Source organism: Capricornis sumatraensis, chromosome 8 (assembly GCF_032405125.1).
Source record: "Capricornis sumatraensis isolate serow.1 chromosome 8, serow.2, whole genome shotgun sequence".
NCBI classification, from domain to species: domain Eukaryota; kingdom Metazoa; phylum Chordata; class Mammalia; order Artiodactyla; family Bovidae; genus Capricornis; species Capricornis sumatraensis.
In genome coordinates this window covers 43485472-43511619 of record NC_091076.1, presented here as the reverse complement: position 1 = coordinate 43511619, position 26148 = coordinate 43485472, and the positions used below count along the sequence as shown (strand labels likewise).

The window sequence follows — 26148 nt, the reverse complement described above, 5'->3', positions numbered from 1 at the left end:
TAGAAATAAAAGGAAGTGTTTGTCTCCTGTAGTTTTTTTTTTTTTTAGTTTTTATTTTAACTTTATTTTACTTTACAATACTGTATTGGTTTTGCCATCCTGTAGTGTTTTAAACATTTAGTCCCCTGGATCAATCAAAGTCTCTAAAGATGGTCCCAAGTACCTGAGCCAAGCTGCACATGCCTGCTGAGGCAAAGTTGCATCCTTCCTACTGGAGAAAAGGACTACTCTTCTTCCTTCCAAGGGACGTACACAACCTCATATCCATGGCTCTGACACTGTAATTGTTAGTACTGAGCAAAATGGGTGTGTACCCTAGGACAGAAAAAGAAGCTGGGCAGAAGACCTTCTATTGGACTTCTCCAGTGGCTCAGTGGCAAAGAACGCACATGCAGTGCAGGAGACATAGGAAACACGGCTTCAATCCCTGGATTGGGAAGGCCCCCTGGAGGAGGAAATAGCAACCCACTCCAGTGTTCTCCCCTGAAAAATCCCGTGGACAGAGAAGCCTGGCGGGCTACGGTTCATGGGGTCACAGAGAGTCAGATGCAACTGAGTACTTACATACAAAGATTCTCTAGATCAGTGGTCCCCAACCTTTATGGCACTAGGGATCAGTTTCATGGTAAACAGTTTTTCCAAAGACTGCGGGGGTGGGAGGCATGGTAATGCAAGTGGTGGGAGCAGCTATAAATGCAGGTGAAACTTTGCTCTCCTGTGGCTCACATCCTGCTACTCAGCCTGGTTCCTAACAGGCAATACACAGACTGGTATCAGCCCATGGCCCGATGGGGACCCCTGCTCTAGATGATCACACCACCTCTGTTTTTTCACTATGTAGCACATGTCATGGTGAGATCTGTTTCTCTATGTGCCTTTCCTAATAAAAAAATTAAAAGCCATCATTCAGTTCGGTTTAGTCGCTCAGTCGTGTCCGACTCTTTGCAGCCCCATGAACTGCAGCACGCCAGGCCTCCCTATCCATCACCAACTCCTGGAGTCCACCCAAACTCATGTGCATCGAGTTGGTGATACCATCCAGCCATCTCATCCTCTGCCGTCCCCTTCTCCTCCTGCCCCCACATCATTACTTGAACACTAATGTGACAGACACTGCTCAAGCTTCATAATTATCAACCTCTTTCATCTTCACAGCAACCTTAAGGAATAAATACAATTATTATCTCATGACATGGGATATAACACAACAAAAATGGAAGCTTGCAGAGAAAGGACCAAGTTACTCACCCAAAGCTCTTACTCTTAATTGCTGCACTAGACTGTAATAAACCATGAATTCCCTTGGGAAAGAGGACATTTGTTAATATTTATTTAGAACCCACTTGGCTAACAGCAAGTGGCTCTTAATACATGCTCAGTAAATATTTGCTATGTTGAGTAAATGTTCAGAGTGAATTAGAGGTACAGTGTAGCACTGTGCTTTCTGAAACGTAATGGAAATCACTGTATAATTGTAAAGTTTTTACAAAAAGAAAGGTAACAACTTTGGGGTTTTGCCTTGTTTTTTTTTATCATTCACAGCATATTCACAGGTAAAACTGCATCTGATTCTAATGCCATCACTAAGATGGTAGCAAGGCATTATTTTCATTTTATAATTTAGTGAAATTTCCCTGTCCAACAATCAATGATATGACAGAAGTCTTCTGACTCCTAGTCTGTTATTCCTTATGGATTTACTGACATCAAACTATGAATAGGATTCCTTCTAAGAGCATTCTAAGACTTCAGATCACTAAGTGATCTCTATTATCATTTAAGATGCCTATGTTACTCCCAAACAAGTAAGACTTTAAATCACAACCCTAAGGTTCTACTCTTAAAGGCTTCATTTCCCCAGGAAAGCTCCAGGTTGTCCCCACCCTCAAGGCCAGATGAAATGAATAAAACTCCAGTGAGACCACTGAAAATGTCTCATTGAAAACCATCACAATATTGCAATTATCTTCCAACTGTAATAAATTTTAAAAAAGAAAATGTCTCATTAAATGATGCACTGAATAATGCATTATTCCTCCACCAAACAATACCAGAAGTCCTGGACTGCAGAGAACACTGGCTTTGGTGGGTTCCTACAATCACAGAGCATCTCTGCTTCCTGTTGATACGTGGGATGGGGGAGGGGAAAGACTTTGGAAATGGTGACTCAAATATTTCAACCAAAGCAGTGGACTTCAGAGCAGGCATACAGTATGTCAGTTGTTTATAATTTATGACTAAAGCTCAATATCTTCTTGAAGAAGCCAAGTTACATTTTGTTTTTTTTTTAATAGCATTATTTATATAGGACAAGAGGAAAGGACTTTAGGCTTGCAAGCGAGCCTCTCCTCTCTCCTCCAGTAATTACTTCTCTACCTTCTGTCACAGTGCTTTATATACTCATTCATCAGACATTTATTGAGCAAAAATTATGTACTATGATGGGTTTTAAAATGCAAAATAATCCTTGCCCTCAGGAATTTACAGTCTTTTGGGGAGGGAGGGTGACAAGCAAAAGTCTAGACGGTCACTTTTAGAGTTGCTGTGTTGTAATGGAATCTCTACTCCCTGGTTCTGTCACCGACTAGTGGTGCAATTTTTGAAAAAGTCTCTAAACTTCAATTCTTTATTCTTTGAAATGTCAATAATATGAATCAGGAGAGTAAGCATTTTTTAATGCCTATTATTTGCCAGATATTGCTCTACATGCTTTACATGTATTAAATTTATTTAATCCTTTCAATAGTTCTAATAAAAATTACTATTATTAGTACCATCTTATAGATGGGGAAGGGCGCTTCCCAGGTGGTCAGCAGTAAGGAAACAGCCGGCTCATGTAAGAGATGCACAAGATGCGGGTTCAATCCCTGGGTTGGGAAGATCCCCTGGAGTAGGAAATGGCAACCCACTCCAGTATTCTTGCTTGGGAAATTCCATGGACAGAGGAGCCTGGTGGGCTACAGTCCATGGGGTTGCAAAGTGACCCCAAAGAGTCAAACATGACTGAGTGCATACTCATATGCACGTGAACACACACACACACACACACACACACATGAGGAAACAGAGATTAAGTGATTTGCCCATGGTCTAACAGGTGGTAGGTCCAGGTTTTGACACAGGCAATCATAATCCCCCTCTGTAGTGCAGGAATGCACACCAAAATGAGGACCCTTGGGAGCTCTAAGGCAAAGGTTTCTCAGCCCAGGAGAGGAGAGGGAAAAAAGTTGGCTTAAAATTCAACATTCAGAAAACTAAGATCATGGCATCTGGTCCCATCACTTCATGGGAAACAGATGGGGAAACAATGTAAACAGTGACACTTTATTTTCTTGGGCTCCAAAATCACTGCAGCTGGTGACTGCAGCCATGAAATTAAAAGATGCTTGCTCCTTGGAAGAAAAGTTATGACAAACCTAGACAGCACATTTAAAAGCAGAGACATTACCGACAAAGGTTCACATAGTCAAAGCTATGGTTTTTCCAGGAGTCAAGTATGGATGTGGAAGTTGGACTATAAAGAAAGCTGAGCACCAAAGAATTGCTGCTTTTGAACTGTGGTGTTGGAGAAGACTCTTGAGAGTCCCTTGGACTGCAAGGAGATCCAACCAGTCCATCCTAAAGGAAATCAGTCCTGAATATTCAATAGAAGGACTGATGTTGAAACTCCAATGCTTTGGCCACCTGATGCAAAGAACTGACTCACTGAAAATGACCCTTGATGCTCAGAAAGATTGAAGTCAGGCGGAGAAGAAGTGTCAGAGGATGAGATGATTGAAAGGCATCACTGAATCAATGGACATGAGTCTGAGCAAGCTCCGGGAATTGGTGATGGACAGGGAAGCCTAGTGTGCTGCAATCCACGGGGTGGCAAAGAGTCGGACATGGCTGAATGACTGAACCGAACTTTCAAGCCCAGAAGCTTCCATTGCTGTTAATGACACATTCCTCTGTAGGAAACACCCCTTCCATTCATCACTCCACCTCCTCTTTTCGGCTCCACCTTTTGCCCTTAGAGCTGACGCACATGTCTGCGTCCTGGGCTCTCTTGCCTCTGGCTGCAGAGCCAGTGCAAGGAACTAGCGAAAAGTTGATGGAAAGAAGGAGAAAGATTTCACGTTGTTTATGCCCCTGGCTGATGTCTTTTCAGTGGGTTTACTGGCTGCATCCTTTCCCAGCATTGCCTGCCTTGGCCATCTTTGCTCAGGCCTGTTTATCCCTGTGTCTCTGTGAAGTCACAACTCTCTCCTCTTGCTCCTTTGCTTTAGGGTTGGTAACTGGGCCCCACTGTTACTAGAATCTGGTACTACGGTACCACTAATGATTTCAGCACACCCTGCCGACATCTTCATGAACAGCCCCTTTATTAATTTTGCTCAAATTTTCCTAATTATCCTAATCTAAGTGTGCCATCTGGTCCCTCCTGAGATGCAGACGAATACACTGGGTTTATAAGGTACAAAAATGTCAACATCTCTGACCCCCAACTCACCCTAAATAGTACAATTTTTTTCCTATCTCAATTTTCAGTGCTTCTGTGATACAGTCCTTTTCATATCTTCAAACTTCCCTGGGTTTTTTTGTTTGTTTTTTGTTTTTCGCAGGGACATCCCATACCCGGTTCCCCCTACCTGGAATATCACCTTTTTAATACTACCCCCTCTCTTTCCCTGCAACATACACGTATACCTAATTATACAAATCTACCTGCCACATATTTATGTGCTTCATATAAATTGTGGTAAAGAAGTGTTACATCTTTAAGAATATTTTATTCTATATTAGAACATAGTTGATTAACAATGTTGTGTTAGTTTTACGTGAACAGCAAAGTGATTCAGTTATACATTTACGTGTATCTATGTTTTTCAAGTTCTTTTCCCTTTGGTATTACAGAATCCTGGGCAGAGTTCCCTGTGTTATATACTAGCTCCTTCCTGGTTATCCATTTTGAATAAAGCAGTGTGTACCTGTCAATTCCAAGTGCCCAATCTATCCCTCACCCCCCAACCTTTCTCTCCTGGCAACCATAAGTTCATTCGCTCAGGCTGTGAGTCTATTTCTGTTTTGTAAATAAGTTCATTTGTATCAGTTTTTAGATTCTGCTTATATGCTATAAGCAATATCATATGATATTTGTCTTTCTCTGACTACCTTCACTCAGTATTGCAGTCTCTAGGTCCATCCATATTGCTGCAAACAGCTTTATTTCATTCCTTTTAATAACTGAGTAATATTTCACTGTACACATGTACCACGTCTTCTTTATCCACTCATCTACTGAGGGACATTCAGGTTGCTTCCATGTCTTGGCTATTATAAACAGCACTGCAATGAACACTGGGGTGCACGTATCCTTTTGAAACATCTCTTACTCTGGGTATATGCGCAGGAGTGGGATTTCAGATCATATGGTAGCTCCGTTTTTAGTTTTTTAGGAACCTCCATACTCTTCTCCATAGTGGCTGTACCAATCTACTATGACCAACAAGGTAGAAAGGCTGTCTTTTCTCACACCCTCTCCACCATTGTTTTGTTTTCAAAACTTTTGAGGATGGCCATTCTGACTGTTGTGAGGTGATAAATCATTGTAGTTTTGATTTGCATTTCTCTAATAATTAGTGATGTTGAGCATGTTTTATGTGCCTCTTGACCATCTGGATATCTTCTTTGCAGAAATGTCCATTTAGGTCTTCGGCCCATTTTTTGATTGGAATGTTTGTGTTTTTGATATTGAGCTTCATGTGCTGTTTGTAAATTTTGGAGTTTAACTCCTTATTGGTCACATTGTTTGCAAATATTTTATCCTATTCTGTGGGCTGTATTTTTTTGCTTTGTTTATGATTTCCTTTACTGTGAAAAACTTTATTTTAATTAGGTTTTGTTTATTTTTGTTTTTATTTCCATTATTCTAGGGGACAATGAAAAATATATCATTGCAGTTCACGTCAAAGAGTGTTCTCCCTATGTTTTCCTCTAAGAGTTTTATAATATCCAAACTTACATTTAGGTCTTTAATCCATTTTAAGTTTATTTTGTGTATGATGTTAAAGAATGTTCTAATTACATTTACATGTAGCTGTCCAGTTAGCCCAGCACCATTTATTAAAGAGGCTATCTTGCCTCGATTGCTGAGTCATGCCTCCTTTATCATAGATTAACTCACCATAGGTGCATGGGTTTATTTATGGGCTTTATATCCTGTTCTTTTAATCTATATTTCTGTTTTTGTGCCAATACCATATTCTTTTGATATAACTATAGCTTTGTAGTACAGTCTGAAGTCAGGGGGTCTGATTCCTCCAGCTCCATGTTTCATTCTCAAGATTGCTCTGACTATTCCATTTTTTTGTGTCTCCATCATGGGAAATAGATGGGGAAACAGTGGAAACAGTGTCAGACTTTATTTTTTGAGGCTCCAAAATCACTCCAGATGGTGACTGCAGCCATGAAATTAAAAGGCGCTTACTCCTTGGAAGAAAAGTTATAACCAATCTAGACAGCACATTGAAAAGCAGAAACATTACTTTGCCAACCAAGGTCTGTCTAGTCAAGGCTATGGTTTTTGCAGTGGTCATGTATGGATGTGAGAGTTGAACTGTGAAGAAGGCTGAGCGCCAAAGAATTGATGCTTTTGAACTGTGGTGTTGAAGAAGACTCTTGAGAGTCCCTTGGACTGCAAGGAGATCCAACCAGTCCATTCTGAAGGAGATCAGCCCTGGGTGTTCTTTGGAAGGAATGATGCTAAAGCTGAAACTGCAGTACTTTGGCCACCTCATGCAAAGAGCTGACTCATTGGAAAAGACTCTGATGCTGAGAGGGATTGGGGGCAGGAGGAGAAGGGGACGACAGAGGATGAGATGGCTAGATGGCATCACTGACTTGTTGGACGTGAGTCTGAGTGAACTCCGAGAGTTGGTGATGAACTGGGAGGCCTGGCGTGCTGTGATTCATGGGGTCACAAAGAGTCAGACACGACTGAGCGACTGAACTGAACTGATACAATTAAAAAAAAAAAGTTTTGGTTTTGTGAAAGATGGTATTGGTAATCTGACAGGGAGTGCTCTGAATCTATAGATTGCCTTGGGCAGTATATTTATGTTAATAGTATTGATTATTCCAATCCAAGAACATGGTATATCTTTCTATCTGTTTCTGTCATCTTCAATTTCTTTCATCAGCATCTTAGAGTTTTTGGAGTATTCTTTGTTTATGCAGTGGTAAATTGGGTTGTTTAATTTCTCTTTGTGATCTTTAGCTGTTGATATGTAGAAATGCAACAGATTTCTGCGTATTCATTTTGTATCCTGAAACTTTACTGAATTCATTGATGAGCTCTAGTAGTTTTCTTGTACCATATTTAAGATTTTCTGTGTATAGCATCATGTCATTTGCAAACAGTGACAGTTTTACTTCTTCTTTTCCAATTTGAATTCCTTTTACTTCTCTGATTGCCATGACTAGGACTTCCAGAACTATGTTGAGTTAAAGTGGAAGGAGTGAGCATCCCGAGCTTCTTTTGATCTTAGAGGAAATGCTGTCAGCTTTCCCCAATGAAATGATGCTAGCTGTAGGTTTGTCACATATGTCTTTTATTATGCCCTCTTTCTGGAGAGTTTTTATCATCAATGGGTGCTGAATTTTGTCAAAAGATTTTTCTGCATTTGAGATGATCATATGGTTTTTATTGTTCAATGCGTTAATGTGGTGTATCCCAGTGACTGATTTGTGCATACTGAAATATCCTTCCATCCCTGGGATAAAGCTCAGTGATCATGGTATATGATCATTTTAATGTACTGTTGGATTTAGTTTGATAGCATTTTTTGACAATTTTTGTGTCTGTGTTCATCAGTGACACTGGCTTATAATGTTTGTGTGTGTGCTCTTTGATTGGTTTTAGTATCAGGGTGATGGTGGCCTCATAGAAGGAAATTAGGAGTGTTCCTTCTGCAATTTTTTGGAACAGTTTCTGCAGGATGGGTGTTAACTCTTATCCAGCTATTTGATGGAATTCCTGTGAAGCCATCTGGGCCTGGACTTTTGTTTGATTTGGAAGATTTTTGTTGTTGTTGGAATATTTTTAATCATAGTTTCACTTTCAGTACTTTGTGATTGTTTCTTCATGTTTCTATTTTTTATTGGTTCAGTCTGGGAAGGTTGTATTTTTCTAAGCATTTATCCATGTCTTCTAGGTTGTCCATTTTATTGGCATATAGTTGCTGGTAGTAGTCTCTTATGATCTTTTGTATTTCTGTAGTGTCAGTCAGTTATTTGACTGACATTTCTAATTTTACTAATTTGAGTCATCTCTTTTTTCTGATGAGTTTCCCTAAAGGTTTACCAATTTTGTAAAGAACCCACTTTTAGTGTCATTGATCTTTGTTATTTTTTTGTCTCTATTTCATTTGTTTCTGCTCTGATTTTTGTATTTTCTTTCCTTCTAGTAAGTTTGGACTTTGTTTGTTCTTCTTTCTCTAGTTGTAGAGGTGTAAGGTTTGGTTGTCTGAGATTTTTCTTGTTTCTTGAGGTAAAATTGTACTGGTATGAACTTCCTTCCTAGAACTGCTTTTGCTGTATCCCATAGCTTTTGGATTGTTGTGCTTTCATTTTCCTTTGTCTTTAGATATTTTTTGAGTCCTCTTTTATTTCTTCTGTGATCCATTGATTATTTAGTAGCTAGGAGCCTGGTAGGCTGCATGCAGTCCATGGGGTCGCTGAGAGTTGGACACTTTCACTTTTCACTTTCATGCACTGGAGAAGGAAATGGCAACCCACTCCAGTGTTCTTGCTTGGAGAATCCCAGGGACGGCGGAGCCTGGTGGGCTGCCGTCTGTGGGGTCGCACAGAGTCGGACACGACTGAAGCAACTTAGCAGCTTATTGTTTAGCCTCCACATTTTTGTGTCTTTTACAGTTTCTTTTTCTGCAGCTGATTTCTAAAGGATTCTGGTTGGAAAAGATGCTTCCTATGATTTCAATTTTCATAAATTTACTCAGGTTTGCATTGTGGCCAAGCATGTGACCAATCCTGGAGAACTCTTCATGAGCACATGAGAACAATGTTTATTCTGCTGCTTTGAAATGGAATTTAATTTTCTGCTGATGGGTGGGGCTGTGATCCCTCCCTGTAGTTTAGCCTGAATTCCCAGGACCATTGTAGTCAGTGCCCCTGACCCTGCAGCAGGCCACTGTCGACCCACACCACCGCTGGAGGCTCCCAGACACTCACAGGCAAGCCTGGCTCAGTCTCTTGAAGTCACTGCTCCTTCCTCCTGGCTCCTGGTGCACAGAAGGTTTTGTTGTGGCCTCCAAGAGTCTGTTTCCCTGGTGGTGCTCCATCCTTTTGCCAGATCCCCAGATTAGGAAATCTGTTGTGGGCCGTAGAACTTTTCCAACAGTGTGAGAACTTCTTTGGTATAATTGTTCTCCAGTTTATGGGTCGTCTGCTCAGCAGCTCTATAGTGGGCTAATGGTGACCTCCTCCAAGAGGACTGACGCCACCTGCCAGGTCACCCAGGTCTGCTGCAGCCAGAGCCCCTGTCCCCACAGCAGGTCGCTGCTGACCTGTGCCTCCACAGGAGACACTCAAACACTCAAATGTGTGTCTAGCTCAGTCTATTGTGAGGGTCACTGCTCTTTTCCCTCAGTCCTGGTATATACAAGGTTTTGTTTGCACCCTCTGAGCATCCCTGGTGGATCTGAGATTTGATTTTAAACATGCCCTTTTTAGCCCTTGCTACTGTCTAGTCAAGGCTATGGTTTTTCCAGTGGTCATGTATGGATGTGAGAGTTGGACTGTGAAGAAGGCTGAGTGCCGAAGAATAGATGCTTTTGAACTGTGGTGTCGGAGAAGACTCTTGAGAGTCTCTTGGACTGCAAGGAGATCCAACCAGTCCATTCTGAAGGAGATCAGCCCTGGGATTTCTTTGGAAGGAATGATACTAAAGCTGAAACTCCAGTACTTTGGCCACCTCATGCAAAGAGCTGACTCATTGGAAAAGACTCTGATGCTGGGAGGGATTGGGGGCAGGAGGAGAAGGGGACGACAGAGGATGAGATGGCTGGATGGCATCACTGACTCGATGGATGTGAGTCTGAGTGAACTCCAGGAGTTGGTGATGCACAGGGAGGCCTGGCGTGCTGCGATTCATGGGGTCACAAAGAGTCAGACACGACTGAGAGACTGAACTGACTGACTGACTGACTGTCTTGTTAGGGCTTCTCCCTTGCCATTGGATGCAGGGTATCTTTTTTACGGTGGGATCCAACATTCTCATGCCAATGGTTGTTCAGCAGTTAGTTGTGATTTTGGTGTTTATGTAGGAGAAGAGGAGTGCACATCCTTCTACTCCACCATCTTGTTTGGAATGGAATGCTCTGTAAATACCACTGAAGTTCTTGTCATCTAATATGTCATTTATGGCTGTGTTCCTTGTTGATTTTCTATCTGGATGATCTCTCCACTGATGAAAGTGGGGTGATAAAGTACCCTCCTATTATTGTGTTACTGTTGATTTCTCCTTTTATGACTGTTAATATTTGCCTTATACATTAAGGTGCTCCTATATTGCGTGCTAAGTTGCTTCAGTCATGTCCGACTCTATGCGACCCTATGGACTGTAGCCTGCCAGGCTCCTCTGCCCATGAGATTCTCCAGGCAAGAATACTGGAGTGGGTTGCCATTCCCTGCTCCAGGGGATCTTCCTGACCAAGATGCACCTGTTAGTGGATTCTTTACCGCTAAGCACCAGTGCATATATATTCACAATTGCTGTATCTTCTTGGTTTGATCCCTTGATTATTATATAGTATCTTTCTTTGTCTCCTGTAACAGTCTTTGTTTTAAAATCTATTTTTTTCTTACGTGAGTACTGCTATTCTAGCTTTCTTTTGATTTCCATTTGCATGGAATAACTTTTTCCATTCTCTCATTTTCATTCTGTATGTGTCCCTAGACCTGAAGTGGATCTCTTGTCGACAGTATTTATATTGGTCTTGTTTTTGTATCCATTCAGCAGTCTGTCTTTTGTCTCTTTGGTCTGGGGCATTTAATCTGTTTACATTTGAGGTAATTATCAATATGTATGTGCTTGTTGCCTTATTGTTAATTGCTCTGGATTTGTTTTGGTAGGTCTGTTTTCTTCCCTTCCTCTTTGGTTTTCTACTCTTGTTATGTGCTGACTAATTTTAGTGTTGTGTTTGGATTTCTTTTTCTTTTCTGTGTATCTACTGTAGATATTTTTTTACCATGAAGTTTTTATAAAACAGTTTCTATATAAACAGGATTGTTTTAAGTGGCTGGTCTTTTAACACATTATTGACCAGAGTTATATTAATAAAAGACACATTAATATGACTTTTGTTGCTCATGCTCAGTAGCTTCAGTCATGTCTGACTCTTTGTGACCCCATGGACTGTAGCCCGCTAGGCTCCCCTGTCCATAGGATTTCCCAAGCAAGAATACTAGAGCCATTTCCTCCTCCAGGGGATCTTGCCAACCCAGGGATCAAATCTGTGTCTCCTGGTTTCTCTCAGAGAAGCATTTAAATACATTAAAAAAAATCCAGTTTCTAAAGCTACTGCCTTCCCTCTGACCAGTTCTTTTGTCTTTGAAATTCTCTCCTTCCTTGACTTTTAAAACTCCAGGACCTATTTCTTCTCCAACCTCTTTTCCAGTCTTCTCATTTACTCCACCTGCTTCTAAATATCCATGTTCCTCTAAGCACAGTTCCTCAGGACTCTTCCCACTTGCTCATGTCTTTTGTTACCTTAACATTATTGACTAGAGATATATCAATACATTTTTGAAGAGTGACACTGTTAACATCACCATCACTGTGCTAAGTTGTTACAGCTTAAAACTGATCAAGGGCTAATTATGCAACTTGTGATTGTCGTTATCATTCACATTTTGCTCTGTTAGACTTTTGTTCCAACCTTGTGTATATTATAAATGTAAAAGTTTCAAAAGTGACACATTATGAAATTTTGAGTGAAAGAATTTTTTGGTGAATTTTATGATACTTTCTTTGACTGTCCACATAGCATATATACTAGTGTCTCAGAAGATGACAGTTCTTCTGAATATAGTTCTGATTCAGACAATGTGAATATTAGACCAACGTAAAGATAAAAATTCTTAGTGATTGATTCTGATACGGAAAGTGAGAATGAAACTCACAGTGCTGGAGAATGTTCCTGTGCTTCTGCAGAAGAGTGGGTTGAAGGCAATGTTTCATGGGAATTAGAAGCCTTTATAAGTGTGTGAGGTGTAACTATTGAATGTGATAACTCACAAAGTGTTTGTGAAATAAAAGAATTATTCTTGGCCTGCAAAAAGAAAAACTGCTGGCCACAGGAATTCATTTCTGCAAAAAAATCCCCTGGTCAATAATGAGTTAATTTCAAATGCATTTCCAATATCCTGCATTTATCTCTCCTCTTCTCACAGTTGCTGGTTTTGATATCATTTGTGTGTAGATGATTTTCTACCTTTAGTGTATGCCTGCCTTTCCTGGTGAGCTTTTCGATTTTGTAATTTGCTTGTTTCTGTGAAAGTGATAATCGCTCAGCCGTGTCCAATTCTTTTGCAACCCCATGGACTGTAGCTTCTAGGATCCTCTCTCCATGGGATCCTCCAGGCAATAATACTGGAGTGTGTTACCATTTCCTTCTCCAGGGTATCTTCCTGATCCAGGGATCAAACCTGAGCTTCCTGCCTTGCAAGCAGATTCTGTACAGTCTGAGCCACCAGGGAAGCCTAGTTGTGGCCTTTTCTCTTCTGCCTAAAGAAGTTCCTTTAGCATTTGTTGCAAAGTTGGTCTGGTGGTGCTGGATTCTCTTAGCTTTTGCTTGTTTGTGCTTTTGATCTGTTGAATCTGAAGGAGTGCCTTGCTGAGTAGAGTATTCTTGGTTGTAGCTTCTTTCGTCACTTTAAATACATCGTGACACTCCCTTCTGATCTGGAGAATTTCTGCAAAGAATTCACTCGATAACCTTATGAGAATTCCCCATAGGTAATTTGCTGCTTTTCCCTTATTTTCTTTGTCTTTAATTTTTGTGAATCTGATTACTCTTTGTCTCAGCAGGGTTCATCCTGCATGGGATTCTTTGTGCTTCCTGGGCTTAGATGACTTTCTTTTCCCATGTTAGAGAAGTTTTCAGCTACTATCTCCTCAAACATATTTTCTCAGGTCCTTTCTCTCTTCTTCTGTGGAACCCCTATAATGTGAATGTCGGTGTGTTTCATGTTGTCACAGAGGTCTCTGGGTCCTCAAGTCTTCTCGTTCTTTTTCCTTTATTCTGTTCCATGGCCGTGATTTCCATCATTCTGTCTTCCATATCACTTACTGTTCTTCTGCTTGTTATTCTAGTACTGATTCTTTCCAGTGTATTTTTCTTTGCCAGTATTGTACTCATCTCTGTTTTTTAGTTCATTTAGGTCTTTGTTAAACATTTATTGTATCTTCTTGATCTCTGCCTCCTTTCTTTTTCTGAGATATTGGATCATCTTTATTGTCATTACTCTGAAGTATTTTTCATGTAGATTGCATACCTCAACTTCACTTAGTTGTTCTTTTGGGGTTTTATCTTGTTCCCTCATCTAGGACACACCCCTTTGCAGTCTTATTTTGTCTGATTTTCTGTGATTGTGGTTTCTGTTCTGTAGGCTGCATGGTTATAGTTCTTTCTTCTGCTATCTGCCCCTAGGTGGATGAGGCTGATCTAGATTCTTGTGCAGGCTTCCTGGTGGAAGTGGCTGGTTCCTGCCTACTGGTGGGTGGAGCTGGGTGTTGTCCCTCAGGTGGGCAGGGCCATGTCAAGAGCTGTGTTTACCAGGCAGCTGGGTGGTCAGGAAAACTTTAAGTCGTCTGTCTCCTGATAGGTAGGGCTGTGTTTCTTCCCTGTTGGTTGTTTGGTCTGAGGCATACCAGCATCGGAGTCTACAGGCTGTTGGGTGGTGCCAGGTCTTGGTGAGAAAGTGGCAGCCTCCACACCAATAAGTTCTTCCCAGAACTACTGCTGCCAGTGACTTAATCCCTGCAGGGAGCCACTGCTACACCCTGCCTCCACAGAAGACCCCCTAATACTAGCAGGCCTAGCCTGTCATGAGATAACTGCTTTTTACCCAGGATCCTGGTATGCACAAGACCTTGTGTGCGATCTCCAAATGTGGGGTTTCTCTTTCCCCCAGTCCTATGGAATTCTTGAAGTCAAACGCCCTACCCTTCAAAACCAGACTGTCTGAGGGATCCTCCTCCTATTGCCAGACCCCTAGGCTGGGGAGCCTGATGGTGGGGTTCGAAACTTTCAATCTTATGGGAGAACTTCTACGGTATAATTGTTCTCCAGTTTGTAGCTTGCGTGGGATTTGATTTTACTGTGATTGTGCCCCTCCTACTGGCCTGTTGTGGCTTCTTCTTTGTCTTCGGATGTAGGACTTTTTTGGTAGATTCCAGCATTTTTGTTGTTGTTAATGGCTGTTCTGGAATTAGTTGTGGTTTTAGTGTTTTTGTAAGCGGTGGGTGAGGCTTATGACCTTCTACTCTGCCATCTCGTCTCCATCCAGCACGTATAATTTCAATGATGATTTTTAATTAATTAATGGACTAGGGATCAAGAAAGACTGCTTTCTTCAAGGATTTAGCAAAAAATTTTGATCCTTTAGAGTCATAGCTCATTATATTTTACAAAGTGATTTATAACATCCTATATTTTCATCCACACTTATTCTGCAAGAGTGAAGAAAATGAGTTCTGAGGATTTTAAGTGACTAGTCTAGAATGCTACAAATATTATATGACAGAGCCATAATAAGCCCAAGTTGCTGGGAATTCATGTCCTGCCTTGGGCTCTTAAGCAAGTCCATCCTACTCACCTGCTCAGCAAAAGTTTCGCTCAGATCCAAAAAATAAACAGGTTTCAATAAACTTTTCTTAGGGATGTGCTGAAAACTATTCTTTTCCAGACCTTGTATTTTCTTTTTTTCTTTCTTTCTTTCTTTTTTTTGCCAGTATGTTCGTCCCACCCACCATTTTTATGAAACCAAGCAACACTTTCTGTGGTGAACACAGTTGTAACTTTGCAAGTGCTTTATTTTTGAACAGATGAAGGAACAATGACTGTCTTCAGGGAATCTCATTTGAAACCTCTTGATTGCAGAGTGCCACATTTCTGAGAAACAGTAGCTAAGGTAATTCAACTCCTGGGGCAGTTTAATGTGAACTTTGAGATTGATGAATGCGAGTACACAGCGCTCTCCCTCTGGTTGGTGGGGGAGAGAGAACGGAAGTGGCCTTTAGCAAGAAGCTTGGTAGGCAGCAGAGCTGTTCCTTGCTTTTTTCCAACGTCGTCCTGCCAACTCCAGTGCACAGTTGTTCCCTATTGAGAGCAGATGACTTTTGTACAGTTCCGGTTTGCGGAGAGAGATTTTCAGACACTCAAATATAATGGGGCATTCACACATTCAAAGACCATTTAAATTTGTCCCCAGGGCACGTGGTGATGGTGCCAGGAGCACACACTTGCCTAGAAATGGTCATGGAAATATAGCCTCTGTCGATGTAGGGTTGGTGAGGCAAATCAACCTGCACATGCAGGCTTCTGCTCTGACCAGTCAGGATGACGTTTAGCTAGCTTCTTTTCCAGAGCCCTTCTTTGGTTGCCTCACTACAGACACCTGGATTTAAATTCCGTTTTCAAGAACGCCCTTCCTCATTCTGGTCCTTAGGTCATTGCCTACTTTCTTTATGCCAGCAGTCCTGAAAATCTATCAATATGGCAAATCCAAGCTTGTGAGACCCTGTTTGAAAGATGCCTTATTGCTCCTCAGATAAAATCCAGATCAGTTAATCTTACTGTATATGACCTGACCTAGAACTAACCATTACCTCATGGTCAATTAGTTCTTCATTCCCTCTCATGCTACTGATATATACAATGCTTGGCAGGGTCCTGAACATAATTAATAATCTGACTGTGTCTTTGCACATGCCACTCTCTTCCTCGCCACTCTCCTTCCTTAGTCCACTCACTTATCCTTCCATATAACTAAGTATTTTCTCCTTTGGGAAGCTTTCTCTGATGTCTAATCTTGCCTACCCTTCCCAGAGTACTCTAGAATTCTTTCCAAAACAGTACTTACCATGTTTGTCATGTACAAGGTATAATTGAAAGTCACAATCCACAAAAACGTTAAAAAAAATATTGTGGAAACTAGAATTGTTAAAATATTTTATCAATTTTCTTGCCTCTCCCATTAGACCTTTTGAGGGTAACTATTCTATCATTCCTTTGCATAAATTACTTCCTACCATTATATCTGGTTAATTTTGGGATCTTGGTAACTGTTTGTTCTTTAATAAGCATATGAGATTTTATGGGTAGTTAAGCAGGTGATATTTCTAACGTGTCCAGATGTGATACAAAATAGAGCTAAGAAAGCTTGTATTTATCATAAAATTTGGGGGTTAAAGTCAATTTTCCCATAAAAGTTTTTATAAAACTCTAGATAGAATAAGCCATTTCCTCAGTCCTGAGGATCCTCAATGTTCAAGACTATGTGTGGGAGGATCTTTCACATACATAGTCTAGTGTGATGGTCACTAATCTTTATGGTGGGGAAGTGGTTTAAAAATTTACAGATGAAAGTTCAGTTCAGTTCAGTCACTCAGTCGTGTCAGACTCTTTGTGACCCCATGAATCGCAGCACTCCAGGCCTCCCTGTCCATCACCAGATGAAAAGATGCTCGGAAAAGGAAAACAGATTGAAAGATAAGGTGTTAAGTAGCAGAGACACATTTCAAATCCAATGCTCACATTCAAAGTCATTAGCCTTTATATCATTTCTTTGTCTCCTTCCACCATCCAGTGGTTCCCAAAATGTGAGCTGTCTACAAGAGACTGATACAAAGGAAATCATTAAACAGGTCTGAATCTCATTCTACTCCATTTCTTGTTCAATCCTTTTGTTGTTGTTCAGTTGTGTCCGACTCTTTGCAACCCCATGGACTGCAGCAAGCCAGGCTTCCCTGTCCTTCACCATCTCCTGGAGATTGTTCAAACTCATGTTCATTGAGTCAGTGATGCCATCCAACCATCTTCTTCTCTGTCATCTCCTTCTCCTCCTGCCTTCAATCTTTCCCAGCATCGGGGTCTTTTCTAATGAGTTGGCTCTTCACATCGGGTGGCCAAAGTATTGGAGCTTCAGTTTCAGCATCAGTCCTTCCAATCAATATTCAGGACTGATTTCCTTTAGGATTGACTGGTTTGATCTCCTTCTTGTCCAAGGGACTCTTAAGAGTCTTCTCCAACACCACAGTTCAAAAGCATCAACTCTTCGATACTCAGCCTTCTTTATGATTTAAATCTCACATCCATACATGACTACTGGAAAAACAATAGTTTTGTCTAGATGGGCCTTTGTCAGCAAGGTAATATCTCTGCTTTTTAATATGTGGTCTAGGTTTGTCACAGATTTTCTTCAAAGAAGCAAGCATCTGCTATTTCATGGCTGCAGTCACAATCTGCAGTGCTTTTGGAGCCCAAGGAAATAAAATCTGCCACTGTTTGCACTGTTTCCCCTTCTATTTGCCATGAAGTGATGGGACCAGATACCACAATCTTAGTTTTTTGAATGTTGAGTTTTAAGCCAGCTATTTCACTCTCTTCTTTCACTTTCATCAAGAGGCTCTTTAGTTCTTCTTTGCTTTCTACCATTAGGGTGGTATCATCTACATATCTGAGGTTATTGATATTTCTCCAGGCACTCTTGATTTCAGCTTGTGCTTCATCCAGCCCAGCATTTCATATGATGTACTTTGCATAGAAGTTAAATAAGCAGAGTGACAATATACAGCCCTGACATGCTCCTTTCCCAATTTGGGACTAGTCCATTGTTCCATGTCTGGTTCTAACTGTTGCTTCTTGACCTGCATACACATTTTGCTGGAGGCAGGTAAGGTGTTCTGGTATTCCCATCTCTTGAAGAATTTTCCACAGTTTGCTGTGACCCACACAGTCAAAAGTTTTAGCATTGTCAATGAAAGAGAAGATGTTTTTCTGGAATTCTCTTGCTTTTTCTATGATCCAGTGGATGTTGGCAATTGAATCTCTGGTTTCTCTGCCTTTCTAAATCCAGCTTGAACATGTGGGAGTTCTTGGTTCATGTGCTATTGAAGCCTCTCTTGGAGAATTTTAGCCATTACTTTGTTAGCGTGTGAAATGAGTACAATTGTGCGGTAGTTTGAGCATTGTTTGGCATCCCCCTTCTTTGGGATTGGAATGAAAACTGACCTTTTCCAGTCCTGTGGCACTGCTGAGTTTCCCAAATTTGCTGGCATGTTGAGTGCAGCACTTTCACAGCATCTTCTTTTAGGATTTGAAATAGCTCACCTGGAATTCAATCACCTCCACTAGCTTTGTTCATAGTGATGCTTCCTAAGACCCACTTGACATCACACTCCAAGATGTCTGGCTCTAGGTGAGTGATCACACCATTATGGTTATCTGGGTCATTGAGATCTTTTTTGTATAGTTCTCTGCATATTCTTGCCACCTCTTCTTAATATCTTCTGCTTTTGTTAAGTCCATGTCATTTCTGCCCTTTATGGTGCCCATCTTTGCATGAAATATTCCCTTGGAATCTTTAATTTTCTTGAAGAGCTCTCTAGTCTCCCATTGTATTCTTTCCCTCTGTTTCTTTGCATGTTCACTGAGGAAGGCTTTCTTACCTCTCTTTTCTCTTCTTTGGAACTCTCCATTCAGATGGGTATATCTCTCCTTTTCTCCTTTACCTTTCGCTTCTCTTCTTTCCTGAGCTATATCTAAGGCCTCCTCAGACAGCCATTTTGCCTTTTTTGCATTTCATTTTCTTAATAAGTCCTTTTAGAACATATAAAATAGATACTCTCACTTTGCTTCACATGTGGGCAGGCAATTGTGCCCAGTTAGGCTAGTTCCTTGGCATTGGTAGACATTCCCCATGGCTCAGTGGGTAAAGAAACTGCCTGCAATGCAAAAGACACAGGAGACGCAGGAGACACAGGTTGGATCCCTGGGTTGGGAAGATCCCATGAAGAAGGAAATTTCAACTCACTCCTGTATTCTTGCCTGAAAAATTCCATGGACAGAGGAGCCTTGTAGGCTACTGTCCAAGGAGTTGCAAAGAGTCAGACATGACTGAGTGACTAGACACGCAGACACACACACACCATAACTTAATGCTTTTCAGCCTCCTCTTATCAACTCAGTAAAGGAGTACAGTTTCAAAGATACATGGCGGTTGTTTGAAGGCACAAAGAATGTTCGAATCCCCTAGTAACAAATGTTCTTCCTTTCCAAAGACTCCTGGAGAACTTAGGCATAAAGAGCAATACTGTGATTTATTAATTGGGTCACGATCCATAGCACCACTGAGGTACCGCTAGAGTTTGAGACCTAAATGTCCTCCTTATTCCTCAGCTAAACCTCATCAGAGCCTCATGATTGCATCACCTACTGGAGGCCCCATAGTACAGAAATCTGAAGTAATAGCCAGCATTCTCAGCCAGACTCAGAGGGAAATATATGGGTACGTGTTATATATGCATGAAGTAGAATAGTTGGCAATGCACAGGCTGGTTGGCTTAGCCAACTAGTACCCTCATGTGCATAGGTTTTTATGTTCACAATGAAAATGCTCTTTTATCTACCACATACTTATATATAACATACCAAATGGCAGGCATTGATCTGAGTACATGTGCATGCTAAGTCACTTCAGTCATGTCCAACTCTTTGTGACCCTATGAACCATAGCCTGCCAGACTCCTATGTCCATGGAATTTTTCAGGCAAGAATATTTCAGCGGGTTGCCATGCCTTTCTCCAGGGGATTTTCCTCACCCAGGGACTGAATCTGAGTCTGTTAAGTCTTCTGCATTGAAAGGCAGGTTCTTTACCACTAGCGCCACCTGGGAAGCCCCACTGATTTGAGTATTTTGAGATATTAACATAATAACTATATGTGGTAGGTACGACTACTATTTTATAAATGAGGAAACTCAGCCAGATTAATTTCCCCAAGATTACACAGCTACGCTAGGAGTCACCGTCAGACATTCAAGCACCAGTGATCATCCTGTGACTGACCGAGCTAGGATCAGTCCGACTATCCACTCGTGTTCCCCTGGAGGGACTCAGAAAGGAGCAACACAGAGAGATGCAGACGTGTTCTTTGGACCTCATCTAGTGGGAATAAGAGAAAGACAGAGAAGGTTCAAATTCTTTCATCCTCAAACACCGCAATCTGTATACCAGGTCAGTCAGCATTTCTCCTACTGTAAGATCCCCAGTTTCATGAGATTTTAACACCAATGATTTGTGACCACTAACTAAATACCATGCCCATTAATGAGACACCAATTCTACACACAGCTACTAACTTTTGATTTAAACTTAGCTATGGGAAAAAGTTTAGATGTTGTAGAATTAAAAGCATGTGTACCTTGGAGAATTTGTATAAGCTTTCTTGCAAAATAAAAGGATTTACTTGAAGGTAGATCAGTTTCTCTATTCTGCCTAAGAATTTGCTATCAAGACCTGGGGGAAATCACTGTAGGAATCAGTTTTTAAAATAAGGAAATTATACATCCAGGTTTATACCCATTGATCTCTGGACAACTGTTAACATTGCCCCCTTTCACCCTCAAAAATGTCCTGGGTTGGATGATAAATGGCATGGCTACTCTGTCTCCAGAAACACCCCTGTCCAGGACTTTACTCTCACCTGTGACGAGTGACAGCAATAGATACATAAAATATTATAATGTAGTACAACAAATGCCAGGATGGAGATGCTGAGACATGGTGCCTGGAGAGCAGAGAAGAGGTACTAAAGGCAGCATGAAAGTGTGAGGGCTCGGAGACTGTTTCTAAAAGAGAAAACACATTAGCTGCATATTAAAGTTTCGAAAGTTCTAATCAGTATCTGAGGATCTGTTGAAAGATGAACTTTCAAAAGAGAAACACCAACTGAAGTTTGTTAAGATTGAGAGAGATAACACATAGTGGTCAAGAAGCACAGAATCCGGAATCAGAGTGTCAGATTTTGAATCCCAGGTCTGTGAAATTCAAGCAAGTTATTGAACCTCTTGAGTCTTGGTTTCTTCATAGATAAAATGGAGATCAATGGTATCTAGGGTTGTTGTCAGTCTTTAATAATTTAATTCATATAAAAACCTCTAGATATATAGTAAGTGCTAGAAAAGATTGGTTGTTACTGGTTTAATAAGACTGAAACATGTAGAGTGTCTGCATGTGCATATAAGCTGGGAGAGGAGAGCAGCTTCTTGTGTGACATACCCAAGGAGTTGCACTTGATCCTGAGGAAAGCAGCAGTTATTGAAGGGAGTGGCATACAGAGGAGTGATGTGATCAGACTGGATTCGTAAAGATTAGTCTTTCTTGGCAGTCTTTCCTTTGTTGAAGATGGACTGGAGTTGAGATTAGCAGGAGGCAGAAGGAAAAATTCTATCACAGTAGATTACAAGTGGCAGTAAGGAGGAGGAGAATACCCCTGTTCTTTTAGGAAACATTTAGGCAGCATCACCTAACTCCATGTCAAAACCTTCACTACAATGGAGGCAGATCCTTACCACGAAAGCTTCTTAACTAAATTAGGGGTGTAGAGATGAAGTTTGAGCCAGTAATACTTTGATGCAAAGTAATACTTTAGCATCTATTTTTATAAAGGTTTCACTGAAGGGTGACTGGATGTTAAAACTGCAAAGAACCTTCAGCCAGTAGTCTGACTGACTACTATTAACATCCCACACAATACCAATCCCCAGGTCCCACACTTGAGCAATTAAGGAAGGGGCTCTGGAAGTGCGACTCAAGCTCTGATGTGTCTTCAAAGCTCTCCAGGTGACCTAAATGGGCAGCCTCGGCAGAGAGCAACCACCGATCTCATCCAGCCTCTTCCTCTGAACACATGGGGAAGGTGAGTCCCCATCTTCTTTCAGAATGTGGGTGGCACTCATATTGCCAGTCTTGCCTATAATATGTAAATACCGTTTCTAAGGAATTTATAGGGCTTCCCAGGTGGTGCTAGTCATAAAGAATAATGTCAATGCAAATTCACCCCCAGTGGAAGAGAACAGGAGATGTGGGTTTGATCCCTGGGTCAGGAAGATCCCCACTCCAGTATCCTTGCCTGGAGAATCCCATGGACAGAGGAGCCTGGCGGCCTACCATCTGTGGGATCGCAGAGGTGGACATGACTAAGCACATGCGTGCACGCACACACACACATGAATTTATAACTAGATTAGAACTTCTTGGACACTGAATATAAAATCATATTTTGTAATAAATGTATGCCAATACTAGAAACTGGGAGAATACATAAGACATGAAAAGAAAAATTTAAAATAAGAAAACTGAGAGGAAGAGATTTATGCAAACAAAAGGAAATGAGACCACATATGCATTCCAGTGACCTAGGGTGGACAGGGTTTACTAAGCTATGCATACCAGTATCTTCCTCTGGGAGGCAGAGAAAAAGTAGTTAGGAGAGAACAGAAAAGACTCGAAATAAGAAAGAATGTCCTGTGAAAGCAAGGGGTTGTGTCTGTCTTCCTCACTCTTGTATCCCCAGCATGGAGGGCAGCACTTTGCAAGTAAACTAGTAAAGTTTGCAAGTAAACTAAGAGAAAATAATTTTCAAAATGTTCAGTTTCTCTGATTTCCCAGCCTTTCTTTCTGCCAGAAGCAGCTTTCTGTAGGAGAGGAATCAGTGATGGTCCCTGTCCTGGGTCTGATGCACTGTGTAGGGAGGACATTTACTGATGTTCCATGTGTAAAAGTGGGGCCTCAGTAGAGAATAAGTTCTGGATTTAAAATCAGGCCCTGTTGCATCTCATGTGACCTGAGGCCAAGTCCTTAACTGCTTTATCAACAGATTTCTTACAGTGGATATTTCTATGGACTCAGTGCTTGTGTGCCCTGTCCCACACCCCCTCCAAACCCTATTGACATATTGAGGACCTAATATAATAGTATTTGGAGGCGGGGCCTTTGGAAGGTAATTCAAATTAGATTACAGCATGAAGGTATTAATAGATTCCTCATCATGGGATTAGTGAAAGTCACTCAGTCGTGTCTGACTCTTTGCGACCCCATGGACTATATAGTCCATGGAATTCTCCAGGCCAGAATACTGCAGTGGGTAGCCTTTCCCTTCTCCAGGGGATCTTCCCCAATCAGGGATCAAACCCAGGTCTCCCACATTGCAGGCGGATTCTTTACCAGCTGAGCCACAAGGGAAGCCATCATGGGATTAGTGCCGTTATAAAAAGAGAGAGACAGAAGCATTCTCCCTTCCCTCCCTCTCCCCTTTCTCTCTGTGCCTGCACTAAGGAAAAGCCATGTAAGGGCATGAGAAAACAGTTGTTTGTAAACCAGGAAATAGCCCCTCACCAGAGGGAATCTGCTGGCACCTTAATCTTGGACTTCCTGGCCTCCAGACCCTGCCCTATAGGCCTGCCTGTGGTCCCATTGTGATCAAAACTGGGAATCAGGCATTTTAAGGTATTGTTGTTCAGTCATGCCCAACTCTTTGCAACCCTGGACTGCAGCATGCCAGGCTTCCCAGTCCTTCACTATCTCCCGGAGTTTGCTCAAACTCATGTCCATTGAGTCAATGATGCCACCCAACCATCTCAACCTGTGTAGCCCCCTTTTTTCCTGCCCTCAATCTTTCCCAGCATCAGGGTCTTTTCCAGTGAGTCGGCTCTTGGCATAAGATGACCAAAGTATTGAATTTCAGCTTTAGCATCAGTCCTTCCTTCCAATGAATATTCAAGGTTGATTTCTTGTAGGACTGACTGGTGTGATCTCCCTGCTGTCCAAGGGACTCTCAAGAGTCTTCAACACCACAGTTCACAAGCATCAATTTTTTGGTGTTCAGCCTTCTTTATGGTCCAACTCTTACATCCACACAACTACTGGAAAAACCATAGCTTTGACTAGATGAACATTTGTCAGCAAAGTGATGTCTCTGCTTTATAATACTCTGTCTAGGTTTGTCATATACAGGTGTTCCTATCCCATTTGTCAGGCGTCCAATCCTGTATACAAAGTGATACGTTTCTTATAAAGAGATTGCCATTCTTACTTAGAGTATAATCAGATAAGTAGGAAATATCATGACTGAAAAGAAGCTTCTTTCTTTCTTTAAATATTTGCTTTAGGGGTCTTGATTGTTCCATGAGAGGTTACAACATGCGGCAGGGAATGGTGATCAGTGGGGGACTCAGATCTTTCTCCTAGATACAGATATGTGCTAATGATTTAGAGTTTATATACAGCAAGATTTTAGGCTGAATTCTCCATTTTAAATTGACCCAACTTGAGAAAATATTTGCTGATTAAATCAAATAGGAGCTGCAGTCCTCTCATTGAAAACATCCCTGTATATGTTCATTTGCTAGAGTAGCCATAACAAAAGACCACAGAATGGCCCATTTAAACAAAGAAAGAGTCACTCTGGAGGCTGGAATCCCAAGAGCAGGGTGCTACAGGGTTGGTTTCTTCCAAGGCCTCCGGCCCTGGCTGGCAGATGGCTACCCACTGTTGCCTCTGCATGTGGCCGTCCCTCTGTGCTTGCACACCCAGTGTCACTCTGTGTCCTAATCTCTTCTTATAAGGACACCAGCCCATTGGGATTAAGCAGATTAAGCAGCCCCTAAGACCTCATTTCAGGCTTCCTGGTGGCTCAGTGTACCTAAGCTAATACCTCAGTTGTACCTTCAAGATGCCGCCCCCCATTACTCTGTAAGGTGGGAGGAGTCTGGGAGGGGTGGTACGTGATGGGGCCCTTGGGTCCAGTGGATGTGTGTGAGTCCCATACCTCTCTGGCTGCTCAGCGAGCCCCTTGTTCTGGTGCAGAATTATGCAGGACCCTGTGCTGGTGGATCAGACAGTTTTGTGAAATCATCATTTGGTGAGGTCAGCAGAGATCCTGTGGGCAGGAAAGGTAAATCCATAAATGGATTATGCACTGATATCAGAGAAGCTTGCTCATTTCAAGATGGAAGAAGGACAACACAGATGACATGCCACCCCGTGTCTTGTGGGTCTCGTGGAGTGATACTGCCATCCTGGGGACTTGGACACGGTCTCTGTTGCTTACAGGTTAAGCCTGAGACACTCAGGAACGGGACCATTCTTGGTGGGCAAGAGCCCATGCTGTGAGCCACAGGCGTGATAAGTACCCCTCTCTCTGTGGCCCTCTGTGTCAGCAGAGGCGTGCCAGGGACAGAACGGTTGGCATCATGCGGTCGTTCGGTGCCTCCTCTGCAGGGGATGCTCTGCGATGAGCTGTAACGTGCAACACACAGGTCTTCACACTGCGGCCACTCCCACAGGTCCATACATGAGTCTTTTCCACAGACCTCTTTGTTGCTGATTAACCAGCCATTCAACACTGTCCAATAATCCAGTTATATTCTACTTTAGGCCCCTTTTCTTTGCACATACATGGATATTCACCAAACTTCAGCCCGCCAGGAGGATTTTCTCACACCACTATTTTTCAGGGCTACCCTGAGAAGATCTGTGGTGTAGCAACAGCCCAGTGTTGCCTTTGACCCATTCACTAGCTATCCATTAATCAAGCTCAGGTTTTTCTCTTCTGTTATTGGGCCAGGAGAGATTCTCCATGCAGCCATAGGTATTAGCTTCAGGAGAATTACTGATTTATTATTATAGTGGGTGACATGGAGCCTGGACCACTTACACGTCCAGCACACAAGTGCTTGCTGGCCTTGCTCGTGCCTGATCCAAAACGTACCACTTGCTCATCTTGCACTAGAATGCTACTTCACTCACCAGAATCGTCTGCATTTAGAATAACAGGGTCTGCCTTGGTACCTCCACATCCCCCAGTCACTGGAAGGCGGCAATGCCCGCGGATGCTGGGTGCTGGGTGAGGCACTTCCCAAGCCCCTTAGGCTGAGGCAGCTGCCTGGAGGGGGCTTCCCTAGGGCCCCAGCGGTAAAGAATCTACTTGCTAATGCAGGAGACACGAATTCAATCCCTGAATCAGGAAGATCCCCTGGAGTAGGAAATGGCAACCCACTCCAGTATTCTTGCCTGGAAAATTC

The 26148-nt window shown here is 42.0% G+C and overlaps 1 protein-coding gene across 2 annotated transcripts in view; it reads left to right on the top strand.

Annotated features, from left to right (window-relative positions):
* The window catches only part of GRM5 (glutamate metabotropic receptor 5), a 622492-nt gene that overhangs the window by 349638 nt on the left and 246706 nt on the right, over window positions 1-26148 (top strand). The gene's annotated exons all lie outside the window — the stretch shown is intronic.